Raw genomic sequence first — 17,177 nt, 5'->3', positions numbered from 1 at the left:
AATAAAATGAAACTGGGTTTAATGTTCTACTGTTATTCCCAGACTGGGCTAATGAAGACGGGCATACGCCATACAATGTGCTATGATGAGGGCAATTTGACACGGACAGGCGCGCTACGGCCTACTCTTATATCGAATTCCAACTGCCAAGAAATATGAAAACATGAATAATCTATTATTTTTAGACATGCATTACAGGTGGCCTATTCGTTCAAATCTATTACGGCTATATTAAATGTATAAATGTTTCAATGTGCTTAATTACAATTATATAATAATAAGCCTTGACATTAAATATGACAAAGTGCTCTATAACTTTCATCAAATTGAACGATCATTTAGGTGCATAGAATTTATTGACCTCCAAATGGTTTTTGATAATATATATGTTATTGACTTTTCAACTTCTGTTAGTCAAGACTGTCCTAATTAAAGTTGCAATTTTATATTTTTAAGTTATATTTTTAAAAAATTATTAACATAAAGCCTTAAAGGCTCAATACCACTCTTGTTGGAACTGAAAAATATGTCCTAATCTTTATTCTGGTCAACAACTTGTACTTTTTTACAATATTCCAATTGATTGATGATACAAATTTCATCTTAACACACCTTATTTAAAATTTTTGACAAATTCAACATAATGGTTTGAAACGTCTAACGTAAACCTTTTCAAATGAAACTTCGATTTAAAAATATTTTCGAACCCTCTGGACAAGTAAAATAGGATGTAATGGATAATTTACACAACAGGTAGGACACTTAAACATCTAGTACTTAGATAGAGATATTATTTATTTTCTGGAGCTTTCAAGCCAGCAAGAGTGTTATTGTCCCTTTAAAATAGATGGTATCTATAAACAGTCCTACTTTGTTAAAGAATAATCATATTAATCCTATAATTCACTATTGCCTGTTTAGAAATTTACAAAAATATCATTTTCATCTTCAAATTCAAACGTTTGAAGATAACTACTCCATGGTGGAGAATAGAAAACAAGGGAGGTAATTGGAAGGTAATTGTGTTATTATTTCCGGTGTAAATGAGTTTGAAGTGTGAGAATGACACCTATGATCGTATAATAGTGAGTTGACAACCTATTGAGCAAAAGACATAGAAAAAATTATGTTTTGACTTTCTTAGAAAATATGAAATTGTAACTTTAAACATGTAATTTATGCCGTGTGTCCTTTACAAGCTACATATAATCTGTGTACAACACTCGACAGTGGTCAGTGCATCATACCATGGCCTGATAAAGACTTCAAAGGAAATACACAGTGCAATTACAGATACCATAATCTGATGAATAAACAATACCATATATGGTGATGTCTCTATACATTTTCTCTATATAACCAGGAGTTTACTGACAGTAAGTCAGACTTGGAATAGAGCTCCTCTCGTCTTATGTCTATTTCATGTTCTTAATAAAGTTCTTATCATTATGCTCATCTTCTGTTATCTGTAGTAGTGTTTTTAACTTTTGAGAAAAATGTGAACAGTTTGTTGCAATAAATAGACGCATTGTTTTCCCACAATTGAGAGCATATAATAGATATATGCAAAGTTAACTCTTTTTTTTGTTCTCGCGTGGGACACTAATTTGAATAAGCAAAATAAGTATAATTATGTTATCGTTGAATTATCGATGTCTAATGTATAATTTAATCAGTGGGTTTTTTTTATGAGTCAATTCAACTTCCGTCGCTATTGTATAATTGCATCTGGGCTTTTCAAGTCAGGTTCACCCGTACTTGGGGGGTTGGATGGAAGGATGGCTAGCACGTGCGCGCTGGCTCACGAGGTCTGTCATTGATTTAGCAGGCGCGATTTCGATTCCCCGGTTGTACGTGACAAGGAGTAGGATCGCCTGTCCAACCTCGTGTTTTTTCTCCGGTTTCCTCCCACTGCTAAAGACCCATACGCACAAGCGAATTATTGAAATAAAATTGAACCATGTGTTAGTCCCGAAATGACCTAGTTGTGTCGAGTTGACGTTAACCCTCTCCCTCTCTCCCTCTCATCCGTACTTAGTGAATTTAGAGTGATTGATTAAGTTGATGATAAAATAGTTATTCCAATCGTCGTTTGTTAAATCCTACTAAACCTCGATAGGTTGTTTATCTGTGATAACTGAGTGGAATTGCATCTCATTCACACGTTATGCCCACGGGACCATGTAATCATTTTGTTGTATTACACGGTGTACATAATGTACATTACCATAAACATAACTTGTAAATATCACAAAATGTCAGTCAAGATTGCGACAACCCTATCACAAGATAAATATAATCAAACGACAATCTACCACAACATAAGTATAATCAAACGACATTTTCATTAATAAATAAAACAAGCGCTTGCCATGCAAGATACGGCCACAATTTGGAAAATTTTGTGTACAATCATGGGCCATAATCCCTGACGTTAAGGTCTATATACATGGCAATATCGAACGGAACCGAGACCGTTGGGATATAAAGCTATATTTCAAGTTTCGTCAAAATCGGATACAAATTGTGGCCTGTAGAGGGTCCACAAACAAATTGTGAACGGATGGACGTCTGGACGTCCTTACGGACAGGGGACAGAGAGAGAGAGAGAGAGAGAGAGAAATGGGGTTTAACGTCCACTCAACACAAACTAGGTCATTTCGGGACTAACACATAGTTCAATTTTATTTCAATAATTCGCTTGCGCGTAGGGGTCTTTAGCAGTGGGAGGAAACCGGAGGACCCGGAGAAAACCCACGAGGTTGGACAGGCGACCCTACTCCTTGTCACGTACAACCGGTGATTCGAAACCACGCCAGTTGACTCAATGACAGGCTTTATGATACAGCACGCATATGCTAACCATTCGGCCATCCACCCCCCCCTGACAGAGGACAAAGGCGACGGCATAGTTCGTTAACATGAAAATGTGGGCGTATCAAAACTATACGGAATAACAATTACTTAGACGTTCGAACAATCCCATAAAGACTAGCGAAGTCTAGTTGATTAGTTGCTGTACTAAAGAAAAGAAGGTGTTAATCCGTATAATTATTAGTTATATCGTCAATTACTAAGCGTTATTTAAAATATTTTCATGAATGCCAAGGTGACTGAACAATCTCATCAAAACTTTGGCAATATAACGGTATTTTGTTCATTTCTAAAGAAATAGATAACATTTGGTAATTTCTAAAGAAATAGGTAAAATTTGGTAATTTCTAAAGAAATAGGTAACATTTGGCAATATAACGGTATTGTGTTAATTTCTAAAGAAATTGGTAACATTTGGTAATTTCTAAATAAATAGGTAACATTTGTTTTTGTTTTTGTTTTTTTGGTGGGGGGGGGGGTAATTTCTAAAAAAATAGGCAACAATTGGTAATTTTGGTAATTTTTAAAGAAATAGGTAACATTTGGCAATATAACGGTATTGTGTTAATTTCTAAAGACATTGGTAACATTTGGTAATTTCTAAAGACATTGGTAACACTTGGTAATTTCGAAAGAACTAGATAACATTTGGCAATATAAGAGTATTGTGTTAATTTCGAACGAAATGAGTAACATTTGGTAATTTAGAAAGAAATAAGTAAGATTTGGCAATATAACGGTATTGTGTTATATTTGGAAATTTCGAGCGGGGAATTCACCATTCTAAGTGGCGTAAGTCCCCAAGAACTTACCACACGTGCATTTACTTTGATGGTTTACACTATTCCGTCATAACTGTTAATGGACACGCATTCCGCTAATTCATGACGTCAATGACCTTGGATGTTTGACCTTATTCCTGTTAATAACTAATCTCTACGTCAATTCACATGTAATTCCAGTTGGTCAATGAACTCATTTTCCATGCCAACAGAAAACTAAACCGATTTGATGTCTAGATAAATGCGCTTCTAATCCACGTCTAATCTGTAAATTAATTGGTTTGGAATTTGAGACTGGTTAATCACGTCAGTAGGGACTTTATAAATAGGTAACTGTACACGTTAAACCGACGGGATTAGCTAAACGGTTTCATGTTCTGCTCCAAGAGCTAATGAACACGGGCATACGCCATACAGTGTGCTATGATGGACATTTGGCCGGACAGCGGCGCTAACGCCGACTTTTATATCAAACTCCAACTGCCAGGGATCTTTTACGTGCACGGGACCTCAGTTTGTCGTCCCATCCCAACGACTATACGTTGTCCCTTACCATGCCAATTGTTTTACACTACTAGCAAGGGGGAACCACGCCGGAAATTCCCTATGAACTATCTCGGCCAACGCAGGGATTGCACACGGGGCCTATAGGTTTAGAGAGCCAACGTCGTACTCATTGAATCACCGTGACAATCCGGTTTTATGAAAGGTAAGAACATTTTCACGTGCAGGATTAGTTCCAGAGTAGAATGGAACGATACCGCTGGGATTACCGAGGATGGACGCAAAATTGGCTTAAATTATTTCCCGCGGGGAATCATTCTCATTCGAAATTACATTCTATACAAAATTCGAATAAGCATAATAATGCTTATATCTCAATCTGCATACTTAAAAACGACATAAATACCGAACTATAATACTCGCTGTATCAAGGCCTGGTATATACTTGCTATATATACTCATTGTATTAGTACTTGACCCCAAGTTCACAAAGCATTCTCAGACTTGAGTTAAGAATTTACTCTAAATTGTTCTCCTTTTGTAAAACTTAAATATAGCCCTTAATAAAACGTTTGTTGTTTTAATAGATCGGGGGCCTGTTTCACGAAATTTTAACTTAGATAAAATCCAAATTTTAGTAATTTGATTAGATAATATTAGATTCATTTTAGTGCTTCGCAAATCAAAATTGAAGTATCTACTAAAATTTGGATTTTATCTTTAGTTAAGATTTCGAGAAACAGGGCCCAGATACACCAATAAGTAACTATGTGCAAAGTTTTTTGTATCTGGATCAAAGATATTTCTTATAAACAGTGATTGAAAGTTGAGTAAATTCTTAACTTAAGTCGAGAATGCTTAGTGGACTCGGGGCCTGATATATACTTGCTGAAGTGACAGTGGTAAGCAATATGATTAAAACACAGATCCTATTTCGTTTCGTTTTTTATAGTTCAAAATTTCGTTTTACTTGTCTTTACTGCACTAGGATCTAGAAGTGTTGTTATAGAACCCGTGTGACAGTATTCGTTGTTCATGATGACAACACTGCTTTAACACCATGTTAACGTATCCATAACATCTGCCATTGTGTAGCACTCTCGTTCTGGATGATGTGAGGGATTAGCCAACGAAACGACGAATTTTTGGCGTGAGGTTCACGGAACTAGAAACATCAACGATTAACGCTGATCGATAATCAAATATCTGACGTCATAGGTCAAAAGCCGTTCGCATGACCTCTGACGCGACCTTCCACTACAATCGGTCAGATCTTTATGTAGTGTAGGTTATCGCAAAGTATAAAAAAAAAGAAAAAGAAATATAGATCTGTATTTTAATCAAATTGAGTGGTAAGGAAATTAAATGAAATAAGGTTTAACGTCCTACTTTTCTGCACCGACCGGGCTAATAGGAGAGAGAGAGAGAGAAATGGAGTTTAACGTCCACTCGACACAAACTAGGTCATTTCGGGACTAACATATGGTTCAATTTTATTTCAATAATTCGCTTGCGCGTAGGGGTCTTTAGCAGTGGGAGGAAACCGGGGGACCCGGAGAAAACCCACGAGGTTGGACAGGCGACCCTACTCCTTGTCACGTACAACCGGGGATTCGAAACCACGCCAGTCGACTCAATGACAGACTTTATGATACAGCGCGCGCACGCTACCCATTCAGCCATCCAACCCCCCTGACCGGGCTAATAAAGACGGAACAATTGTAAGGATAGTTTATCGAGTCATTCAATATAAGAATCAAATTCTTTAAGTTAGGTAACCCCGTTACCCACATCCAACGATCTTCTTGGAACGGCTCAATATTGTTGGGGGGGGGGGCGAATGGTTACCACGTGCGCGCTGTATCATTAGGCCTGTCATTGAGTCAACTGGCGTGGTTTCGAATCCCCGGTTGTTGTGATTTATAACTATTGGTGTACAGACTATATTGGGAATCCTTACAGACTGAACAATCTCCAAACTTCAACTGTCATGTTATCTAGGTTAGTTTAAACAATATTTATTCATAAAATATCATATAATACATTACAGTTTTAAAGATATGATACAAAAACAACCTAAAACTTATATCAATTTGCTTCATATATGTTATTTACTTTTGATATTTCAAGAATATGATAATGTACTTGTTGCTTGACGACGAAAGTTCCAATTTAACAGTGTAAATTAATAAGATAAATAAATGAGTAACAAGCCATTCTAACCACCACGCCAACTTACTAAATTACATTAGATATACAGTTAAAGTTAAAGAGTAATTATTGATTATTTATTTATTTAAAGACGTATTAGAGTCGTTCGCAAAAGTGATTTTCTATGTGTCAAAACGTTTTGTTAGTTTTAAATAGTCATGAACAATCTGGAATATATTTTCGTTTACGTCATCACCAAGATCATTGTTACCTTTAATTTAATAAATGATAGAGCGCTGGTCATAAGGCAGTTTATTAATAGTTACATTGCGGATAGCTGTATAATTATTACAGTACAGAAAATAATGTTTGGGATTTTCTATTTGGTGGCCACATGAGCACATTGGGTTATCACTAATATGCATAAGGAATTTATGGAAGTTTAAATTACTTTTGTTGTTACGAATTCTGCAATGGATCAATTTGTTATCTCGGTTGAAGCATATTAATTAGTAGGACGTAAATACCCAGGGGCCTGTTTCACGAAATTTTAACTAAGATAAAATCCAAATTTTAGTAATTTGATTGGATAATATTAGATTGATTTTAGTGCTTAGCCAATCAAAATTAAATTATCTACTAAAATTTGGATTTTATCAAGATTTCGAGAAACAGGACCCTGTTCATTCATACATTTATTCATTCATTCACAGAGCCAACACTAGCGTCAATATTCATAAAGTCGTATAAGTATGCTACAAACATAGATATTTTTGTTTTACACTAATAGTTTATTAATTGAATTTTTATGAAACCGTAAACCGTTAGCTTTCAAATTAACAACCCCTTTCGGTCCATTTATACTACGGATGCTGTCAATCAGAAATGGATTAAATACTTTACGTACGTACGCTCATTTAAATCCATGGAAACTAAATTTAGGATATTAACTCATAAGAGCACGTGCTCAATCCTGTAATTGGATTAAGTAATTAACACCTTCACATTTCGTCACTTCCTGTCCCCGCATTTGATGGTGACAAGCCGATGAGAACAACAAGGGAAGTAGTACGTGGGTTGATGAAAGTATGGCTGTTGATTAGACAAGATAATTAAGGTTATTAAGACGGTAATAACTATATAATATACTCCTGTCGCCTCTCATCTTTACATCCCTGATTATTATTCATGTCGACCAAGCTGAAATAACCACCAGTGATAAGCCATCTATATGTATCTTAGGGAGGTGAAATTATTTGGGTTTTAACGATCTGTACATCCGAGAGAGAGAGAGAGAGAGAGAGAGAGAGAGAGAGAAACTATGTCATTTCGGGGTTTAACGTCCACTCGACACATATTATGTCATAACCCACGAGATTGGACAGGCGACCCTACCCCTTTTTACGTACAACTGGGAGAGAGAGAGAGAGAGAGAGGTTTAACGTCCACTCGACACAAACTAGGTCATTTCGGGTCTACGTACAACTGGGAAAGAGAGAGAGAGAGAGAGAGAGAGAGAGAGGTTTAACGTCCACTCGACACAAACTAGGTCATTTCGGGTCTACCATATGTTTCAATTTTATTTCAATAACTCGCTTTAGTTGTGGAGGGAAACCGGAGGACCCGGGAAAAAACCTATGAAGTTGGACAGGCGACCCTACTGCTTGTCACATACAACCGGGGAATGGAAACCACGCCGGTTGACTCAATGACAGACCCTATTATACAACGCGCACGCGGTAATCATTCGCCCCCGCCCCCTCTGAGGTAGAGGGAGAGGGCGTGACAGATGAAATGAATTGGGCTTTAACGATCGGGGTTTTCCGGCGTGGTTCCCACTTGTCAGTGGTGCAGGAAAGATGACCTGGTAAAAGACAACATATACTCGTTCGGAAAACTGGGGTCCTGTGTACCCATGGGCGTGCACTTAAGAGGAACTTTAGCAGATGGAAATCGATATAAGAGTAGGCCGATCAAGATTTCACTCGCGGCACTCTGGGTGGTCCTATCATTGAGTTGGGTTAGGTTGGGTGGTCCAAATATTCCGGTCGGTTGGGTTGGGTGGTCCAAATATTCCGATCGGTTGAGTGGTCATATTATTGAGTTGGTTTGGGTGGTCCCATTATTGAGTTGGGTTGGTTGGGTGGTCCTATTATAGAGTTGGGTTGGTTGGGTGGTCCTATTATTGGGTTGGATTGGGTGGTCCTATTATTGAGTTTGGTTGGATTGGGTGGTCCTATTATTGAGTTGGGTTGGTTGGGGGGTCCTATTATTGGGTTGGGTTGGGTGGTCCTATTATTAGGTTGGGTTGGGTGGTCTAAATTATTGAGTTGTGTTGGGCTGAAATAAATAAAAATATGCCGTATGTTATTGTTAGTCCCGAAATGACATAATTTCTTCTCTCTGACACACATAAATAATGCCAAATATATAATTCTATTTTGGCGATCGATGATCGATCGATATATTGAGACTGTCGCTTTAAATAGAAAAAATATAATGCGCCTCTTCGAATTCTTGACTAATCTTATTTCTAATCTGACGAATGGCAATTTGCCAATTATAGAACTAAGTAAGCAGACAATGTCGGATACAGACGCTTCCGGTACTCAGATTATCAGTCAATCATTTACATTTGATGTTGAAGTGAACATGGGATGTGGTTGAAGGATTATGGGATTCCTTTTAGATAGATTACTCCAACACGACGGCACCGGATTGAAAAAACGTTGAACTTGTTGAAAGTTGACTGAATTCAGAGAGAGAGGGAAATGGGGTTTAACGTCCACTCGACACAAACTAGGTCATTTCGGGACTAACATATGGTTTAATTTTATTTCAATAATTCGCTTGCGCGTAGGGGTTTTTAGCAGTGGGAGGAAACCGGAGGACCTGGAGAAAACCCACGAGGTTGGACAGGCGACCCTGCTCCTTGTCACGTACAACCGGGGATTCGAAACCACGCCAGTCGACTCAATGACAGACTTTATGATACAGCGCGCGGGGAAGATCGGATCAGTTTTGGACATGGGAAGATCGCAATAGTTGGGGAGATGGGACCAATTGGGGAGACGAGTAGACCGGACCAGGATAGATTCGTCCAGTTGGGAAGTTGGTAAAATCAGTTGGGAAGGTCAATTGAGATTGACATATCCTCTTACACCCTAATCTCGACACAGGTCCACCTTCACGTGGGCTGTGATTATCTATCTCATCCAGCTATCTACTATGGAGGCAGACCACCATTAATTTCCCCATTGACTTCAATGTTAATTCTGGCCTATTTGCCCACCTCCAACTTTTCCCCAAATTTTCGTTGGGCTGAATGCTTTCCACTACAGACAGAGGAACAAATGGTCATGTCTTTGCACTAAAATTTGTATGAGGTTGACCACCAAAATTTTGAGATACACAAACTTGAAGAAGCATACTAAAAACATGTAACTAGTTGCCGTACATATCGCCGTAGCTAACCTGATAACCCTCTTATCCTTCCGCCTCAAAATCATGAATATTTACCAAAACCTGGCAGAAAATGTTAATTCAAACCCTCTTCATCCATTCTAGACCAAAAAATCAACACAAATGGGCATGCAAAAGGGGAGAAGAGAGAGAGAGAGAGAGAGAATTGCTATAAATAGACGAACTACAATTCGTGGGTACCGAGATGATGAAATTTAATGGTGGTCTGCCTCCCTATGATATGATGCCACATTTCGCTAATGGAGTCAATGCCAAGGGTATTGGATGACCCAGACATAAATAACTATTATAGAAAAAGTAGAACTGGTTATGTTATTCTCTTATTATATGACGTTTATCAATCAATTGAAGTCTGTAATTGTTTTCCCTAATCTAAAAATAGTGAAATCGCGAGGGGATAGAATTCGGCTGGATGTCGCGATCGATTGAAAAATATTACCCAAATAATGAGGTTAAAATGGCAGCGAAAGTTGTTCGAATTGTATTCAACATAAAATTGTAGATTTCATTAGATTTATTGTTTTCCTTTGTTTTGTTGAATGGGGAGCCACAGTGGCTCAGTTAGTAAGCCGCTGGCTCGCTAACCAGGAGATCTCGGTTTCGCTCCCAGTGCTGGCATAGAGAGAGAGAGAGGGGGAGAGAGAGAGAGAGAGAGAGAGAGAGGGGGGTTAACGCCATTCGACACAAACTAGGTCATTTCGGGACTAACATATTGTTCAATTTTATTTCAATAAGTCGCTTGGTCGTAGGAGTCTTTCGCAATGGCATTAAATCGCAGGACCCGGTTAGATAGACGACCGTACGCTCAAAGATGGAACCGAAACCACGCCACTTCACTCAATGACAGACCTTATGAACCATTCGGCCACCAACCCTCTTTCTCTTTTTTCGAGGGTGGGGTGGGGTGGGGAGTGGGGGTGGATGGCCGAATGGTTAGCACGCGCGCGCTTGTATCATAAGGTCTGTCATTGAGTCAACTGGCGGGGATTCGATTCCCCGGTTGTACGTGACAAGGAGTAGGGTCGCCTGTCCAACCTCGTGGATTTTCTCCGGGTCCTCCAGTTTCCTCCCACTGCTTATTATTGAACTAAAATTGAACCATGTGTTAGTCCCGTAATGACCTAGTTTGTGTCGAGTGGACGTTAAACCCATTTCTCTCTCTCTCTCTCTATCTCTCTCTTTTTTCGAAGAGCGTCGCCCCCCCCCCCCCCCAACGGAGAAAAAGAAGACGATGAGTAGGGATTCGGGACTAGCTACAGGTCCAGCAACAAACACATCGTCTTTCGTTTATTTATTAGACACTAACAAATTCAATCGTAATGAGCTTGTCCCATCACTAATCTAAATAACAGTAACACCTCAAATCAATCCAATCAAATTAATCTTTAGGATCTAAATAAAACTGGTTAGACTGTTTTCCTAAGTTAAAAGAGACTCGCTGTAATTTTAAATCGATACATATCGGACAGAACGTCTCACTAGTCCTCCCCCGTGGTTCCGGAGTCCCTGATTAGATTTCTTTTTCAATGAAATTTACACACAAACGTTTCATCTTACATGCCTTTTCATGTACCTTTGTATTAAACTCAAACGAAGTGGATTTACGTGTTTCGTCTTGATAGCAAGACATAGTGACGTGACTTGTTAACTTCATTAGTGTAACAATAGTCTTTACATCGGCCCACATTTTCCAGTGGCGTTGTGATTGGCAAATATGGAGTTCCCGTGTACACTTTAGCGTTTACATTTAAAGAGAAAATGAAATGAAATGGGGTTTAACGTCCTACTGTTCTGCTCCTAAACTGGTCTAATAAAGAGGGCATAATGGGGTTTGACGTCCACTCGACACAAACTAGGTCATTTCGAGACTAACATATGGTTCAATTTTATTTTAATAATTCGCTTGTGCGTAGAGGTCTTTTGCAGTCTGTCCCTCTCCACCATCCGCCTTGTTTATCCGTCGTTAGCTGTCCTTTTTTGTTTCCGGTCACTTACAGCCCACAACATCGCTTCCGTTTCATATCCCAATCCACGCATCAATAACATAACAATTAATGAATGGCGCCAATCTCTGTCATGTAGTCATCGTTTTCACGTTCCATAGTCGATCATTCATCGCGTGTTTGTTGACATGACAATCATTAACGTATCGAAATGCCGATTAGAGAAATTGGCAATAGAGCATCCTGTATAACATGGCAATGATCAAAACCATTCATCATTTAGACACATTGGCGGATTCCAACACAAGGCAGATGGCGGGGGTGAACGTATCAATAAATGAAAATGAAATGAAATGGGTTTAACGTCCTACTGTTCTGCTCCGAACTGGGCTAATGAAGACGGGTATACGCCATACAGTGTGCTATGAGGGACATTTTGTCTGGACAGCGGCACTACGGCCTACTCTTATATCGAATTCCAACTGTCAAGGGATCTTTTACGTGTACACGACCTCGGTTTATCGTCCCATCCGAACGACTAGACAGCTGCCCTTGTCAGACCCCGCGTCCTGCACCAATGGCAAGGAGAATCCACGCCAGAAAATTTGGATGTACTTTCTCTTCCCATGCAGGGATCGAACACGCGACCTTCAGGCTAGCGAGTCAGCGTCTGACACACTTAGCCACCCCACCCGATATTATAACTCGTTTGGGTCAAGTACATATCAAGGGAATTGCATCGATGCTAGAACTTATCGTCGGGTAACCTCAATGGGGAGGCAGAGGACAGAATTATTTTGTTATTTCCTATGGCAAGGCGTACAAGGCTAGACAGGAGAACTGTTCCCGGGCAGTGGCGTTTACGCCCATACTCCGTCAAATTTAAATTAATTGTCAATAGTTCTGTTAGGCGCACTCGTCGAACCATTTGGCCACCCAAACCCCCGGACAAAGACATAAAACCAAGTCAGATGGCTATATTATAGATAGGGCCATACTAAACATATACTGATGTCCAAAAGAAAGTATACACACTAAAAGTATGACTAAGTTTTGTTTAGATTAAAAACATTTGATAAAGCATTACTAAGTTTGTCTCTTGCGTCCAAACATAACATTTCTAAACAAAATAAAAATGTGAAACAAATTGACATTATATCCAAATACCGTATACCATAGAAAAACGACTATGGTTGATGCAGCACAAAATGCACAGTACTTTCTTTTGGACATTAGTATAATAATATACACCCTCTCTGATTCCCGTAGGAAAATTTGTATTCTCAACAATGCAAATCAAACACAGGGTAACTTTCGTCCCACTCGAACTAGAAGACACCAGAAGACGATTTATATAAACCCTTAGCTTGTTTCGGTGTCCTGTGAATAAAATATTGTTTTTTAAAAAAAAGAAGCTGTTCTTTGTTAGGCTCTCGGCCCTGCATCACGGACATTGAGCCATGTTCGGACCTTCTGGTTAATGCGCCTTTAACAGATCATTCCTTATAAGGTCAAAATCATCTGTAAACGCCCATAACAAAAGTTTAATTTCAATAATTTTAATCGAACGCTGGGTAGCTTATTAACAAACCTTAAAATCGGATTCCATTCATCCAAACATTCCCGAACGGCCTTGACAACAAGGCATTCAGAAAACAATCAATCTCGATCAAACTAGTGATCAAGTGTCAAACTGAGAATGATGAGACTACCAGTGATTAGCCATATTACTTTAAGATCAGGTTAACCAGCCAAATAAAATAACTATTGATCTCTATTGTGTGAAGTGTTCGTCTGGCGGCCATGATGCGCTAGGGTCGTTTACCGTCTGTCATGTACATCGAGATTGATGATTTATCATTATTAGTACGGTATCACTGTGGCACGAGCTCGGTGTTAGCCGAAAAAGGACCTAGGGGTTTTCCAGTCCGCGTCCGCCCCCCTTTAAATGGTGTATTACGTATAAGCTGGTAGGGACCAGTCGTTCGGATGGTAGGAAAACTGAGGTCTCGTGTACACGTTGGCGAGAGTGATGACTTATCATTAGTAAACTAGATCCTGAAAAAGTTCCAGTCTGGTTTTATGTGGTGCAGGCCGGAGGGTCTGGCATGGAGCATTGTTTAGTCATTTAGACTGAGTGGAAAACTGAGGTCTCGTGTGCATGTAAAACAACCCCCTATGTGCACATCAATCTGATTAAAACACAGATCCTATTTCGTTTCGTTTTTTATAGTTCAAAATTTCGTTTTACTTGTCTTTACTACACTAGGATCTAGAAGAGTTGTTATATAACCCGGGTTCTGGATGATGTGAAGGAGTAGCCAATGAAACGGCCTATTACGGCGAGTTTTTGGCGTGAGGTGCAGGAACTGTGGGTAACCCACTAGAAACGTCAACGCTGATGGGTTAAACATATGTCTGACCTGACGTCAGAGGGTCAAAAGCCGCTCAAATGACCTCTAACGCGACCTTCCACTACAACAGGTCAGATCTTCATGTAGTGTAGACCATCGAAAGTATACAAAATCAAAATGAAATATAGATCTGTATCTTAATCAGATTGTGTGCACATAGTGTAGAATAATCTCGGGTCATCTTATAAGCATGCCATCGCCTTAATCGCTGGACCACCGTGGCTCACGACAATAATGGTATTATCGTCTCTGGTTCAAAAAGAATTGATTGAGTCTCTTGTGTACGAAGATGAGAGCATTGGTTATATTATCGTCTCTGGTTCAAAAAGAAATGAAATGAAATGAAATGGGGTTTAACGTCCTACTGTTCTGCTCCTATACTGGGCTAATGAAGACGGGCATACGCCATACAGTGTGCTATGAGGGAAATTTTGCCCGGACAGCGGCACTATCGCCTACTCATATCGAATTACAACTGCCAAGGGATCTTTTACGTGCATTCCAATGTATACACGGGACCTCGGTTTTTCTTCTCATCCGAAGGACTAGACAGCTGTCCTTGTCAGGTCCTTCGTCCTGCATCACTGACAAGCGGGGAACCACGTCGGAAAATCTGGATGAACTTTCTCGGCCAATGCAAGGATCGAACACCCGACCTCCAGGCTAGTTAGCCAGCGTCTTACCCACTTAGCCACGTGATCCCCCCGGTTCAAAAAGAAACAGTTGAGTCACTTGTGTACGAAGATGGCATCATGGATTACATTATCGTCCAAAGTTCTTGTCATGTTGGCTTTACATGAGCTAATTATTACGATCAATGTTTTCCTAACTTGAAACAGTTCTTTTCCGATCACCAATCGAAATAACACAGCAGATCAGCCCAATTCCATGTTTTAACTTCATTTACAACGGCATGTTAATCTACATATTGATATTGTATTTCCCCCCTACACTGCATAACATCCACCCACACTGTAGTCTCTCGATAAATAAAGATGGCGTGATACTTGAACAGAACAAAATAAAAAAAAATAAAGTCAATTTCAGTCATCCGACTTGAAACATCGATTGGTGTAGGCTTGTTATTTTAATATTGAAGTGTAGCGGTTCAACGTCATATTCAGCGGTTCAAATTGAAACCCGATTTGCCACAGTTCATTGTAGTGCAGAACAGTAGGACATTAAACCCCATTTCTGTTACATTATCGGGGGGTTGGATGGCTGAATGGTTAGCGTGCGCGCGCTGTATCATAAAGTCTGTCATTGAGTCGACTGGCGTGGTTTCGAATCCCCGGTTGTACGTGGCAAGGAGTAGGGTCGCTTGTCCAACCTCGTGGGTTTTCTCCGGGTCCTCCGGTTTCCTCCCACTGCTAAAGACCCCTAAGCGCAAGCGAATTATGTAAATAAAATTAAACCATATGTTAGTCCCGAAATGACCTAGTTTGTGTCGAGTGGACGTTAAACCCCATTTCTCCCTCTCCCTCCCTATTACATTATCTATTCCTGCCCTTTAACTTGAAAAAAAGTCATTGCCAAGATCGTTGTTGTCCCAAATAATAAAAGTGGTACCAAGACAGATAAACACCGCACAATGACTACAGATGAATTTTACGGAGACAAAAAGTCGAATTAACTCTTTAAAAATGCCTTACAAGTCAGCAAGAATTGGACCAAATCTTGAACGGCAGTGCTCTAGGTATACGATTAGAGGTTTTATTTAAACATACATTATGCAAGAGCTAAATCCGCCTATTCCAGGTTTTTCTTTAGGCCTTAATCAACTATCGATGACATCTTATGTGTCGGATTTTCACTGGATTTGAATCCGATCTGCTGCTCAACGCTCATTGATGAATAAATCCAAAAATGGATAATAGAGACTATATCTTTTTATCGTACCGACTTCAGTAATGATAATCGAGGCTAGACCTAAAATTCAATCGCTAATACCTCGGTTAGAGTGGGGCAATTTGACTGAAATCTTCAGCATATTCTCTTTACGTTATCTAGTTTTTAGTGAGAACTGTCAACTTTTTATCTAATCTTCCATAATGTATCTTTAAGTGTAGTGGCTCACAGCAACGCCTAAACACATCAACAAATTTTGAATCTTTGAATTGCGCCAGTAGCCCAGTTGGTGCAAAAAAGTAGGACGTTATATCCCTTTAAATTTATTTTAAAGTAAACTAGTTATAACCCCTTTAAAATCAATCAATGTATCTCTAGTTACACGCCACAGATTTCCGCCTGTTACCGACATTTTCATTTGCAATCTTCGTTCCGTATAAAAGTCGTACAGTTGTATACTTATTATCTAATTTTCTGGTTCTTGGCGTCAATTTGTGGCAACTCGACTGACGCAAATTATCACTCAATTTAAAAAAAGTGAAGCGATTTTTATGTCGAATCTGAATACTTTCTTTCCCGGTAAAAACAAGAAAAAATATCGATAAATCTGTCACGGTTTGCAGATCTTTCGTATTGATGAAGTATTAAAGTCGATTTCTTATTTGAGAGAAGTATGCGAAATGAGAGAGAGAGAGAGAGAGAGAGAGAGAGAGAGAGAGGAGTGTGTGTGTGGGGGGGGGGCGTACTTCCACTCGACACAAACTAGGTCATTCCGGGACTAACATAAGGTTCAATTTTATTTCAATAATTCGCTTTCGCGCGTAGGGATCTTCACCAGTGGGAGGAAACCGGAGGACTCAGAGTATACCCACGAGGTTGGACAGGCGAACCGATGGCAGACCTTGTGATACAGCGCGCAAGCGTTAAACATTCGGCCATCCACCGCCACCCTCCCTCCCCGCACTACCAGAGATAATGACACTACCAATAGTTCCTTTATGTTCACGTGGGCGGGACCGCGGTCTTCCGTCCAATCCAGGGGGGTTGGATGCCTGAATGGTTAGCGTGCGCGCGCTGTATCATAAAGTCTGTCATTGAGTCGACTGGCGTGGTTTTGAATCCCCGGTTGTACGTAACAAGGAGTAGGGTCGCCTGTCCAACCTCGTGGGTTTTCTCCG

The 17,177-nt window shown here is 39.7% G+C and overlaps 1 protein-coding gene across 2 annotated transcripts in view; it reads right to left on the bottom strand.

Moving 5' to 3' along the window:
• Positions 1-17,177, bottom strand: part of LOC126822436 (synaptotagmin-15) — a 155,950-nt gene that overhangs the window by 35,321 nt on the left and 103,452 nt on the right. The window lies entirely within an intron of this gene.

This window comes from Patella vulgata, chromosome 5 (assembly GCF_932274485.2).
Source record: "Patella vulgata chromosome 5, xgPatVulg1.2, whole genome shotgun sequence".
Classification (NCBI taxonomy): domain Eukaryota; kingdom Metazoa; phylum Mollusca; class Gastropoda; family Patellidae; genus Patella; species Patella vulgata.
Note: the sequence above shows the minus strand (reverse complement) of the source record. Positions and strands in the feature narration are given on the sequence as shown.